Raw genomic sequence first — 12,525 nt, forward strand, 5'->3', positions numbered from 1 at the left:
TGCTGAGCAGAGAGCCCGATGTGGGACTCGATCCCAGGACCCTGAGATCATGACCTGAGCCGAAGGCAGCGGCTTAACCCACTGAGCCACCCAGGCGCCCCAGAAAAGGACTATTTATTGGGGGTTCTGGCTGGCTCAGTCAGTGGGACATGTGACTTTTGATCTCAGTCTCACACTGGGCATAGAGCTTATTTTTTTTTACAAAAGATTAAATGAAAGAAAAGGACTATTTATTGAAAATGGGAAAAGAAATAATATCAAATTATAAATTTTGAGAGCTGATATATATGGTATGCACCAAAAGCTGGCATATTGAAAGGTATTTTGAAAGCTGGTATATACTGAAAGGTATATACTGTAAGCTAAAAAAAATCCAGGAAAAATATATAACTTAATTAATTGCTTGAGATATCTGTGAAACATTTTTATCCCTGATATTTCTTATCTGTATACTTATCTATTCCCTTTACACGTTGCAAGAATTTTATAGTACCATTTTCTATACATAAATCACTTTATGATGGTTAATTTTATGATGGACTAAGGGATGCCCAGATAGCTGGTGAAATATTATTTCTGGATGTGTCTGTAAAGGTATTTCCAGAAGATTAAAATTTGAATCGGTAGAATGAATGAAAGAAATCTCTTTCACCAGAAAGAGATATGATCCAATCCACTGAGGGCCTGCAGAGAAATAAAAAGTGGAGAAAGAAATGGGCTCAGAAAGAAATGGGAGAGGGAAATGGTGGCTCAGTCGGTTAAGCATCTGACTTTTGATTTCAGCTCAGGTCATGATCTCAGGGTCATGATCTCAGGATTGTGAGCTGGAGCATGGTGTCAGGCTCTGTTCTGAGCATGAAGCCTCCTTAAGAATCACACCCCCGGGGCGCCTGGGTGGCTCAGTGGGTTAAGCCGCTGCCTTCGGCTCAGGTCATGATCTCAGGGTCCTAGGATCGAGTCCCGCATCGGGCTCTCTGCTCAGCGGGGAGCCTGCTTCCTTCTCTCTCTCTCTGCCTGCCTCTCAGTGTACTTGTAATTTCTCTCTGTCAAATAAATAAATAAAATCTTTAAAAAAAAAAAAAAAAAAAAAAGAATCACACCCCCCACCCCTCCACCCCTGCCAAAAGATTCTCTCTCCCTCTCTTTCTGTGCCACCTCCCCCCATTCTGCTCTCTTTATTCTTTCTCTCTCTCTAAAAAAAAAAAGAAAGAAAGAAAGAAAAAAGAAAAGCAGAGGAAGAACGGATTTGCTCTGTGCTTGAGCTGGGATGTTTTTCTTTCCTGCTCTCCAGTATCAGTGTGCCTGGTTCTCTGGCCTTCCTCCAACTAGGGTTTACACCTTTGGCTCCTCTGGTTCTCAGGCATTTGGGTTTGGACTGAAACTCATCACCAGCTTTCCTGGGTCTCCATGCTGCAAATGGCAGGCCATAGGATTTCTCAGCCTCCATAACTGCATGAGCCAATTCTTCATAATAAATTTCTTTCTATGGGCACCTGGGTGGCTCAGTTAGTTAAGTGTCTGCCTTCAGCTCAGATCATAGTCCCAGAATCCTGGGACTGAGCTCCACATTGGGCTCCCTGCTCAGCAGGGAGCCTACTTTTCCCTCTCCTTCTGCTGCTCCCCCTGCTTGTGCTCCCTGTTTCTCTCTCTCTCTCTGTCAAATAAATAAATAAAATCTTTTTAAAAAATAAAAAAATAAAAATACATAAATTTCTTTCTATAAATCTATATATATCCTATTGATTCTTCTTCTCTAGAGAACCGTGACTAACACATCAAGTATGTTTCACAAGTGTCGAATGCAATTGTACTCATCTATTTGGATCCACTGCACTGTGATAGTGGATTTCTAAGCTTCCATATAAAGCCTCTAGTTTTAAAGTTTCAGAATTGCTCAAGAATCTTCTCATCCTACTAATTCCAATAGGTTAGTTTAATTACTCACATATTAGGAAAGCAGTTGTGAAGGGTGCTTTGAACTTGAAATCGAGTTTCTAAAAAAATGCATGATGTATAAATAAATAGCTTATGATAAACTCCTATATCTGAGATTCTTACATAAATGCCTTACATGAGAAAAGCTTGTCAAATCACCTTTTCATCTGAATATAAATAACCACTGACAACATGCACAAATTCTTTCTGATTGCCCAAATAGGACACACACACAGACACACAGACACACACACACGCACACATGCATGCATACACACAACGAATTTTATCTTCTCAATATAAATGCAAAATATATTCCGGTTGTTCAAAATTCAGATACAAAGACTTTAAACAAAATGTCAAGAGTGGTTTCATCAGCCACTACAGCCTTCTTCCTAAAGCGACCTGAATTTATATTCAGTAGAGCATCTACAGCCTGTCTTGCATTGCCAGGAAGAATTAAGTCTCTAACACATAATCAAGAATGCAAATTAATGTTGTGCCAATTAAGTGTGGACTTAATGGTAAACGGTGGAGTTGCAAGAGCATCTTTTCCTCGGCCTGACAAGGTAGATACAGTTGTCAAATTTATGCTTTCCTTCAGTTGGTATATCTTCCTTGATAGTGTTCATGTTTAATTGCACTCCTATTATTATATCACTGAATACATTTTTTTTTAAAGATTTTATTTATTTGTTTGACAGAGAGAGATCACAAGTAGGCAGAGAGGCAGGCAGAGAGAGAGGAAGGGAAGCAGGCCCTTGCTGAGCACAGAGCCCGATGCAGGACTCGATCCCAGGATCCTGAGATCATGACCTGAGCCGAAGGCAGCGGCTTAACCCACTGAGCCACCCAGGCGCCCCTGAATACATCTTTTAATATTTAGAAACAATTTTGGTTTTGAAGGGTATTTCTTCCTCCACTCACTACTGATAGGATTCCTGCTGTTGTATGTCAGGTATTGGTCTGGAGGCTAATGCTGCCTGGGTAGGTAAAGGACAGATTGTCTTATGCAAAAACAGAAAATATAGAATACATCATTACTCACTGATTCACTAACATGAATGAATTTATCTAGCCCATCATCTGGGGCTACAATTAGAACATATCTTGGTGTATCTGGGTGGCTCAGATGGTTAAGCATCTACCTTCAGCTCAGGTCATGATGTCAAGAGTCCTGGGATTGAGCCCCACTTTGTGCTCCCAGCTCAGTGGATAATCTGCTTCTCCCTTTCCCTCTTCCTCTCCCCCTTCTTGTGCTCTCCCTGAATAAATAAAATCTTTTAAAAAAAATGAACTTCTCTTGATTTGAACGATGAGAGCAGGAAGAAAAGGTCAATCAGTCACCAGCCTTGGAGGGTAACACCATGAAGGTGGCTGGAGTTATCATGAACCATCAGAGCCACCTGGGGAAGCAGAGACGGAAAAAGCAAAAGCAAAGAGTCCAAAGGACCATGACAAGACCCAAGCAAAACTACTCTCCTTTCTCTAAGTACCTCAAAGCCCTGATTTTGCAATTAATTCCTCTCCTCTGACAGAGCAATGAAATGGTTTGTAGCAACCATTTGAGAAACTGAAAAACCTGGGGCCAGGGCACATGGTGGCTCAGTCAGTTAAGTATCTGCCTTTGGATCAGGTGATCATCCCAGGGTCCTGTGTTCAAGCCCCATGTCGGGCCCTCTGCTCAGCGGGGAACTTGCTTCTGCCTCTCCCTCTGCTGCTCCCCCTGCTTGCCCTCTCTCACTCTTTCTCTCTGTCAAATAAATAAATAAAATCTTGAAAAACAAAGAGAAAGAAAAACCAGTGACACCTGATTGGTTTTTATGCTTCTACATCTATGCAGCAGACCACACTGGTGATTGGAACAGGACAACAAAATAAAAATGCTATCTCAGACAAACTTACACTGTGCTTCCTGGCTTTTTCAGTGAGACAAACTAGAAGAAGATGGAAGACAGAGTCCAAAATCCACCATATACGCATATCATGTTAGAGAGTTTTCAAAAAAGGGATGTATAACCATCTGGCTATAATTTTTAGGCATTTGCCTGCCAAACTAAGAAGAGAATAGTGGAAAGAAAGAGAAGACAGAAAAAGCAAAAGCTTACATTAGATAATACCTTAGCATTTTCTGTGATGCTATGGTCACAAAGAAACCTAGTTTTCTTTCTTTCTCTCTTCCTCCCTCCCTTCCTCTTTCTTTCTTTTCTTTCTCTTTTTCTAATGGTAGCACTAGGATTTTTTTTTAAGATTTTATTTATTCATTTGAGAGAGAGACAGAGAGAGCACAAGCTGGGGAAGAGGCAGAGGGAGAGGGAGAAGCAGACTCCCTGCTGAGCGGGGAGCTCCAAATGGTGCTGGATCCTAGGACCTGGAGATCATGCCCTTAGTCAAAGGCAGACGCCCAGTCATCTGAGCCACCCAGGCACCCCAGCACTACAATTTATTAAGCTGTGTCTTAGCACAGGCCCTGGGCCTTGCCCCTGGTGCTCTTAATGTATAAAGCCCAGCCATTTTTCCAATTCTTCTTGAGAAATGACACCAGAAAATTGACAGCTAAGTGGATGTACACAAGCTCATCACCTATCATCTTTATGTGGCCAATGGCCACTGCCAGACACAGCACCTTCCTCATCTGGAATTTGATCATGGACTTCACTTCATCCACTTTGGCCACTATGTTCTCATTGTGGGTCAGCAAGGAAGGAAAATTGCCAGCCTCATTCAGGCCTGGGCCCACGATTCATGGGATCTGCTTGATCGGAGATTCTGAAGCCAAAAATGGCATCACAGCTTCTTGACTAATTTTTTATTCTTGGTGAGTTTCTTCAGCCTTTGATGTCCATGTGGGGACTATCCACAGCCTTGCCCTCATCACAGTGCTGCTGGTCCCCCAAAACACATATAGACAACTTGGGGCCAGCACTTAAGCCTGACAGTGCCTGAGAAAAGTTGATCCTTCAGAGGGACCAACCTGCAGCTCCACTGTCTCCAAAAACTTCTGGCACTTGCACTGGTTCCAGTGCAGGACTTCCCAAACAGTCTAACAGAGGGTGTCAGGGGAAACTCAGCTGTTCTTGTTGCCATGCCGCAATACCCACAAAAGAGCATCACTAGGTTTCTTTCAACACCGAAGAGAGACAGTATGGCACAGAAATACAAAGTTTTTCCAAAATGTGAGGGTCAGAGATAGGGTGGAGATGGGAGTTAGCATATTAAATAAGAGTGACAAATATTAATTGAGCCCCTATTAGATAAGCACATTAAGCACATTTCATTTATTCTTATTTACTGCCCATGCCTATCCCCAAAAGTTAAATATTATCTATCTTGCAAATAAGAAACCAGATATTCAGTGAGGTTAACTAAATAACTCAAGGTTACACAACTGGACAATAATATAATTGAGGCCTGAGGTCACATTTATCCAATTGCATAGCATAATGGGGAGACCTAATATTTATTTAGTACCTCTGCATGTTCTATGTTAGGAGCTTCATGCACTATCAACCACTGATGGCCCAACAGCCGATTATGTAGGGACTATTTATATTATCATTCCATGGGTGAGGAAATTGAGGATGGGAGGGGTAGAGTAACCTGACCCAGATCTCAGAGACAAGAAGTGGTAGGTAGGAGATTCAGAGTCTGTTTCTCACATAACATGAGATTATAGGAATCAATCATATTGTGATGATGAGCTTTGATTTTTAAAAAATAATTTTTGAGAAAATATTACATATTCTTATGATACAGAAAATAAACTAAAAGTAGTGCTTATGGAAAGTGATTCTCAGTTATTACAATATTGTTGGAAGCCCTGAAATAGCTGCACATCATTTAACTGACAAAAATGAAAGGATGGATTGCTCAGTATGTAACATATAGTTTGGCTTATATTCAAGAAGGAAGAGAAATCTCAAAGATGTCTCATTAAAAAGAAAGAGAAGGGGGTGCCTGTGGGCTCAGTCGGCTAAGCAGCAGACTCTTGATTTTGGCTCAGGTCATGACCTCAGGGTTCTGGATTCAAGCCCCCATCTAGGTTATGCTCAGCTGGGAGTCTGCTTCAGGATTCTCTCCCCGCACCGCCTGTCCCTCACCCCCATCCCCACTTCTCTCTCTCTTTCTCTCCAAAATAAGTAAATAAACCTTTAAAAAGAAAGGAAAGGATTTCTCCATTTATTAAAATGTTAGAAAATAATATTTAAAATATATTTTATAGAATTAAAAATGGAATAAGCTTGTTATAAAAGCTTTATGTTTAAAAAAAAATGTTTTTCCCAGGGGCACCTAGATAGCTCAGTCAGTTGAGCTTCCAACTCTTGATTTTGGCTCAGGTCATGATCCCAAGGTGGTGGGATTGAGCCCTGCCTCTGTTTCCCTGCTCAGTGGTGAGTCTGCTTGTCCCTCTCCCTGTGCTTCTCCTCCCTCTCATGCTCTCTCTTGCTCTCTCTCTAAAATAAATAAACAAATGAAATCATTTTAAAAAAATGTTTTTCTCAGGTCAACTATTATGATTATAGGATATTGTCTTAAGAACAAGGATAATGCTAAAAATCAAGTGAAATACATAACTTTGCTTTGCCTTGAAATGTTTTCAAAGGGATACTTTAAGGAAGTATTGAAAACCAAATTGTTTGGCTCCTGAATATGTTCTTTTTGCAATAGTAGTTAAATAGAAAATTGCAAAGTATGAGGCACGCCATTTTGCCATTACAATGTGGTGGATAACATAAATATCCTTCCGAAAGTTAAATGAAAGTACAAAATCAAATGGTAGTACTTTTGTTTGGCATCACTTTTTAAAAATGTACAGGGCAAGTGGCATTTCTCATTACACATAGTATTAGAAATCAAATTTTGAACTGAATTTGTCATTTTAAAGATGGCAACTGGTAATAAATACCTTTCTGGAAAGTTTATCATTTCAGAGAATGGCAGAATGTTGACTATAAAAACTATTTCTATCTTGCTTTAATGTAGGCCTAACATAAGAACGACTTTATTGTGCTCACATTAAACATTTTATTTAGACATTAAACAGAAGTTTTCTGATGTCAAGTCTTTACCAAAGCTGAATAAAAGCTTGTTTGCAATTGTTTGGATGAGGCTTTCTTGTGCCAATATCATAATAGATCTCTTTCCAGTGCGCTAACTTCTGAATTGCAAATTTTCAGAAATGTGTTGCAGCTATAATTCACACTTGTGAGAACTAAATGAATACAATCACTTTTCAGCAAGTAAAAAACCACTTATAGCTCCTATTGAACAAAAATAGAAGGTATTTGTTGATTATGTTAAAATAGATCATTGTTACTTATTTTCTGGAGCTACAAGCTTAACTGACTGTTTCTATCAAAGGTCATGAGTAATAGGATTTAATTTCAGACTACTGTTATTAAGGATGTTCAGGGTAGGGACCCCTAGGTGGCTCAGTTGGTTAAGTGTCTCCCTTCAACTCAGGTCATGATTCCAGAACCCTGGGTTGGAGCCCCATATCGGGCTCCCTTCGGGGGTAGTGTCGCGGCCAGTGCACTGTAAGGGCTAAGAGGATGGTGAAAAGAAATTAAGAGACAAAGAGATGGGGGCAGGAGGGACACTGAGGAGGATGTCCAACAGTGCCAATTTTATTCCACATCTTACAATCATTTATAAGGCAGACCAGAATAGGAGGAGCTAGTCAGATGACTGCAAGTTCCTATAACAAGTTTACATTAACTACAAGCAAACCTCATAATGCCAGGTAGTTTCGGCTAAAGCCATTAGCAAGACAATCAACCAGGGAGTGTGTTATGGGAGGTACAGGCACATCAAGGACTAACTAAGAATTCAGGACCCTGGCCACATTGTTCCCTACTGTAGGGAGAGCGTGTGGAAAGTCACATAGGCGAGCGCATGACACATAGCACAGACCCTTTCTCAGTGCACTCAACTTTCCCGTCCTTAACCTTGTCAAGGTGTCTGGACTTTGAAAGAGACACAAGTCAGGGTCTGGTTTGATCCTCTACTCCAACCGTGCTGTAGCCAAGGTCAACATATTAAATTTTCAACAGCATAATTTTTCCAAATAATCTATAGATTCAGTACAATCACAATGAAACTCAATCAAGTTATTTTGTGGATATCGATGAACTGATTCCACTTTATGCAGAGAAGCAAAAGGGGGGTGCCTGGCTGGCTCAGTGAGTAGAACATGCAACTCTTGATCTTGGGGTAATGAGTTCAAGTTCAAGTTGAGCCTAGAGCTTACTTAAAAAAAGAAAAAAAAATAGTGAAAGATACAGAATAGCCAATACACTATTGAAGGAGTAGAACAAATTTGAACGACTGACACTACCCAACTTCAAGATTTACTATCAAGCTCTAGTAATTAAGACAGTGTGGCTTTGGTGAAAGAAAAGATAAATAGGTGGATCAGACAGAATGTAGAGCTCGGAAACAGACCCACATGAGTATCAACTGATCTCTGACAAAGGAGCAAAGGAAATATAATGCAGCAAAGATAATCTTTTCAAAAAAAAAGTGTGCCAACAACTGGAAATCCACATGGGAAAAATGAATCTAGACACAGAACTTAACACTCTTCACAAACATGAATTCAAAATGGATCACAGACCAAAATGTAAAACTCAAAACAACAGTGAGAGAGTCACTATACACATATTAGAATGGCCCAAATTTGAAACACTGACAACACCAAAATACTGACAAGGATGTGGAGCAATGGGAGCTCTCATTCAGCTGGTGGAACAGCGAAATGTTACAGTCACTTTGGAAGACACTTTGGCAAATTCTTTCTCTTTTTTTCCAGCTTTACTGAGACATCATTGACAAATAACATTGTATAAGTTTGAGGTGCACAACATGATGATTTGATGTGTATATTGCAGAACAATCGCCACAACAAGGTTAGTTAATACATCAATCTCCTCCCATAATTATTATTATTTATTTTTGTGGTAAGAATCTTTGAGATTGGGCCCCTGGGTGGCTGAGTCAGTTAAGCATCTGCCTTGGGCCCAGGTCATGATCCCAGGGTCCTGGGATTGAGTTCCTCATTGGGGTCCCTGCTAAGTGGGAGTCTGCTTCTCTCTCTGGCCCTCTCCCTGCTTATGCTCTTTCTCTCTCAAATAAATAAAATCTTGAAAAGGAAAAATATCTTTTGAGATTTACTCTCTAGTAACCTCCACATATGTCACACAGTATTGTTAACTATAGTCACCATGCTGTACATTCTGCCCCAGACTTGTTCATCTTATAACTGCTTACCTTATGCAACACTATACTAGTACTTTGTCCTCTGTGTTTAGGGGTCTTCTTTCACAAATTCTCTACTCCTCCTCCATGTAGCATTCCTCCAAAGGTTTGTTTTACCTCTCTGCTCTTCTCTGATACTGTACATCAGTATCTCACCATACTCATAACTCCATATAGCATCTTGTTACATATCATTCCCAGCCTAGATCTCCAGCTCAATCTCCCACCTTCAGATCAAAATGAACAAGTGTCCAGAGAGAGAAGCAGACTCCCACTTAGCGGGGACCCCAGTGAGGAACTCAATCCCAGGACCCTAGGATCATGACCTGGGCAAGGTCATTGCCTCAACCACTAAATCAAAGAAATAACATGTCTTCCTCAGGCATATCTAAACTTCTCATTTCTTTGCTTTTGTTTGTATTGCAACAACTTTCCTATTTACCTCGCCAGGAAATATTATCAGTGAGAGTTTTGACACTTTATCCAAATTCCACATTAATCAAGTCCTGGTAATTCATCACACTGCTTCTTAATTCATTCTTCATTCTTAAGATCAGGACAGAGCTAGTGATAACTCATATTTCTTCCTTGTTTTTACTCAACCCTGGCCTCTGTTGCAAGCCATCTTGTTTACCACTAAGGGAGTTTTAAGGATAAACCCCTACTTGGATCACACTGGCATATTATAAGAAGAGTATTGGAGGCTGAAAAATGTCTATGGATTCAAGTTTAAACTTCTTGTTGTAAAATTTACATTCCTTCACCATCTAGCCTCATTTACATCAAAGGAATGCCCTCAAGGGGAGGATTTGAAATCGATGGTGCAGAGGGACCACTAGACTGACTTGTCAACACCAAATCCACCATGAGATGTGGCCCTAGCAGAAGGTAGTACAGCAGGGTCTGCCATTGCTCTCCAACCCAGCATTCACAGTCTGCACCCCTGAGGTGCCCAGGTATAGGATTCAGAGGATTTGAAAGGAAAAAAATAACATTTATCTTTTCACTAACATCTCACTGAAATGTATCATTTTCTTCAAGTATGAATGTGGGCAACCTAACAAGGAAGAAGGATCTATGATTAGGTCACCAGTAAACATTCTGGGTATTCTGAAATCACGTAACAGTTACATCACACGTCTTGAAATGATAAAAATTATGGGACCACTCTCTATATCATGTTGTTCATTGTGTTAAGGCGGACATATACTATACCACAAATGCATTTCATTTTTATTTTGATAGCACTGTTTCCAAATTATTGTTTTCCTTTGCTATTTATACATTTGTGTTTATATACAAACAGTATTCTGAGTCTGTATTTTTTAGATTGCGAAAGGGATCTGTGTCCAAAAAATAGGCTCAAAACAGCTACACTGTACACAGCAGGTTCCAGAAGTAGGGAACTGATAACACAGAAATGCGGTCCTGAAGGTGGCCCTATAAATTTAAGCACTTACCTGCTTATTGTTATAAGAATTTTCCTTTCTAACGTATATTATTGCCCTGATACTCACAAGCTGAGGGCATCGAGCTGATAGGAGTAACATCCTCATAAGAAATTCAGAACTGTCATGCCAGAGACACACATCTCAGACTTATGATCTACATAGAATATTAAAGAATAACCAGAGAAAATTATCAGAAAAATGATGTACAGGTTATACCACATTGTACAACCTCTAGCTGGTTAATTTTCATAATACTGCATTAGGAATGAGCTCTCTCTATCTTATGAACATGCATCTTTTATAACCATCTTTAAATTACGTTTATGAATCATATTATGTCATTGCAATCAAAATAAATTTAAGGATTGCTGTTACTAAAGCACAAGTTAACCACTTAGGCCCAATCATATTCACTTAAATTTCTGTCTTGTGCAAAACAAACTTCTTCCTGACAAAAATGGAAATCTACTTGCATATTTCACTACTTCAAGTGAGTAACGGGCCATAGTACTACATTTCTACAGTTTGTTCTGTATCAATTATGTAATAATGGACAGGAAAATAAGCTTTTCAAATTACAATTCATATCCACACCAGTGAGGTCACTTTATTTATCTTTATTCAAGATAATCTTAACTTTTATCCTGTCTTAAAGTGTGATATCATTAACATCATATCTGCCATGGCCTTAAGAAAAATGAACTTCACACACAGTGTTTGCTTGCTTGCTTTGATTTGCTTCTCTTTCTCTCATTGAGATAATGTGGTATTTGTGAAATTAGCTTTCATATTTTCATGTTGAGGACAACTTATTTAATATATTTTCATTTCCTGAAATGTGTTGTTAAAGAAAAAGTAATTTTGACCTCTGAATTTTATCCTCTGAATATTTTATTCAGAGGGGATTTAATCCTCCGAATTTTTTTTCCCTCTTTAAGTTAATGGTGTCACCTTCCTTAGGGTCTTTCAGCACCATTACCATATTTGGCTCTTTTTTCTCCCTCATCTTTCCCTATCCAATCATCATCAAATGTACCTGTGGTGGAAATTGTCAAGTAGCAACCAGGAATATTCCCCCAGCTGCTGGGGTCTTATGGGGTCCTTTTGGCTATAAACTTTCTCTCGGGTTTCCCTCAGCTGAAGAAAATGGCGTCTTCCAATATCATGCCTCCTTCCAAAGCAAACCAACTTCCAGTGACTGATCAACACAGGGCTATAAAGACCTGACCCATTTGCCCTGACTGGGAGCAGTTCTGGAGGGTGACCTCGGCTTTAGTGTTCCCCATGAGGCTGAGGCCTTTGTTGGGATTGTATCACAGCTCACCATGAAACTTTCCCACTTTTATTTCATACCCTTTTTGCACACCCCCCACACTTGATGATACCAACAGCAGTTTCTAATAAGCATCTTGCATGATAAACCCCATCTTCAAAACTGCTTTCTCTGGAACCTAACCTGTGACAGACCATTTTACCTTTTATCTCTTTTAAAACTGTCTTCCTGTTCCTCACAGACTTAGTTCCATCTACCGTTAACTTTCATTTTGAGTACCCATTCTACTTTTATTCTATACCAAGTCAGCTTTAAAATAAATGTTCCTCCCACAGACATGTGGATCTTGATTGGAGGTCAGTGAAGGAACACATTTCACCTTCACCTTCTCTTAAAAAAGTTTCCTTACTGGGGCACCTGGGTGGCTCAGTGGGTTAAAGCCTCTGCCTTAGGCTCAGGTCATAATCCCAGGGTCCTGGGATCGAGCCCCACGTCGGGCTCTCTGCTCCACAGGGAACCTGCTTTCTCCCTCTCTCTGCCTGCCTCTCTGCCTGCCTCTCTGCCTACTTGTGATTTTTCTCTCTCTGTCAAATAAATAAAATCTTAAAA

At 40.0% G+C, this 12,525-nt stretch overlaps 1 pseudogene; it reads right to left on the reverse strand.

Annotated features, from left to right (window-relative positions):
- Positions 1 to 4,393: 4,393 nt before the first annotated feature.
- LOC131820914 (large ribosomal subunit protein uL1-like) lies at positions 4,394 to 12,113 on the reverse strand (annotated as a pseudogene).
- Positions 12,114 to 12,525: the final 412 nt, after the last annotated feature.

This window comes from Mustela lutreola, chromosome X, assembly GCF_030435805.1.
Source record: "Mustela lutreola isolate mMusLut2 chromosome X, mMusLut2.pri, whole genome shotgun sequence".
Taxonomy (NCBI): Eukaryota; Metazoa; Chordata; class Mammalia; order Carnivora; family Mustelidae; genus Mustela; species Mustela lutreola.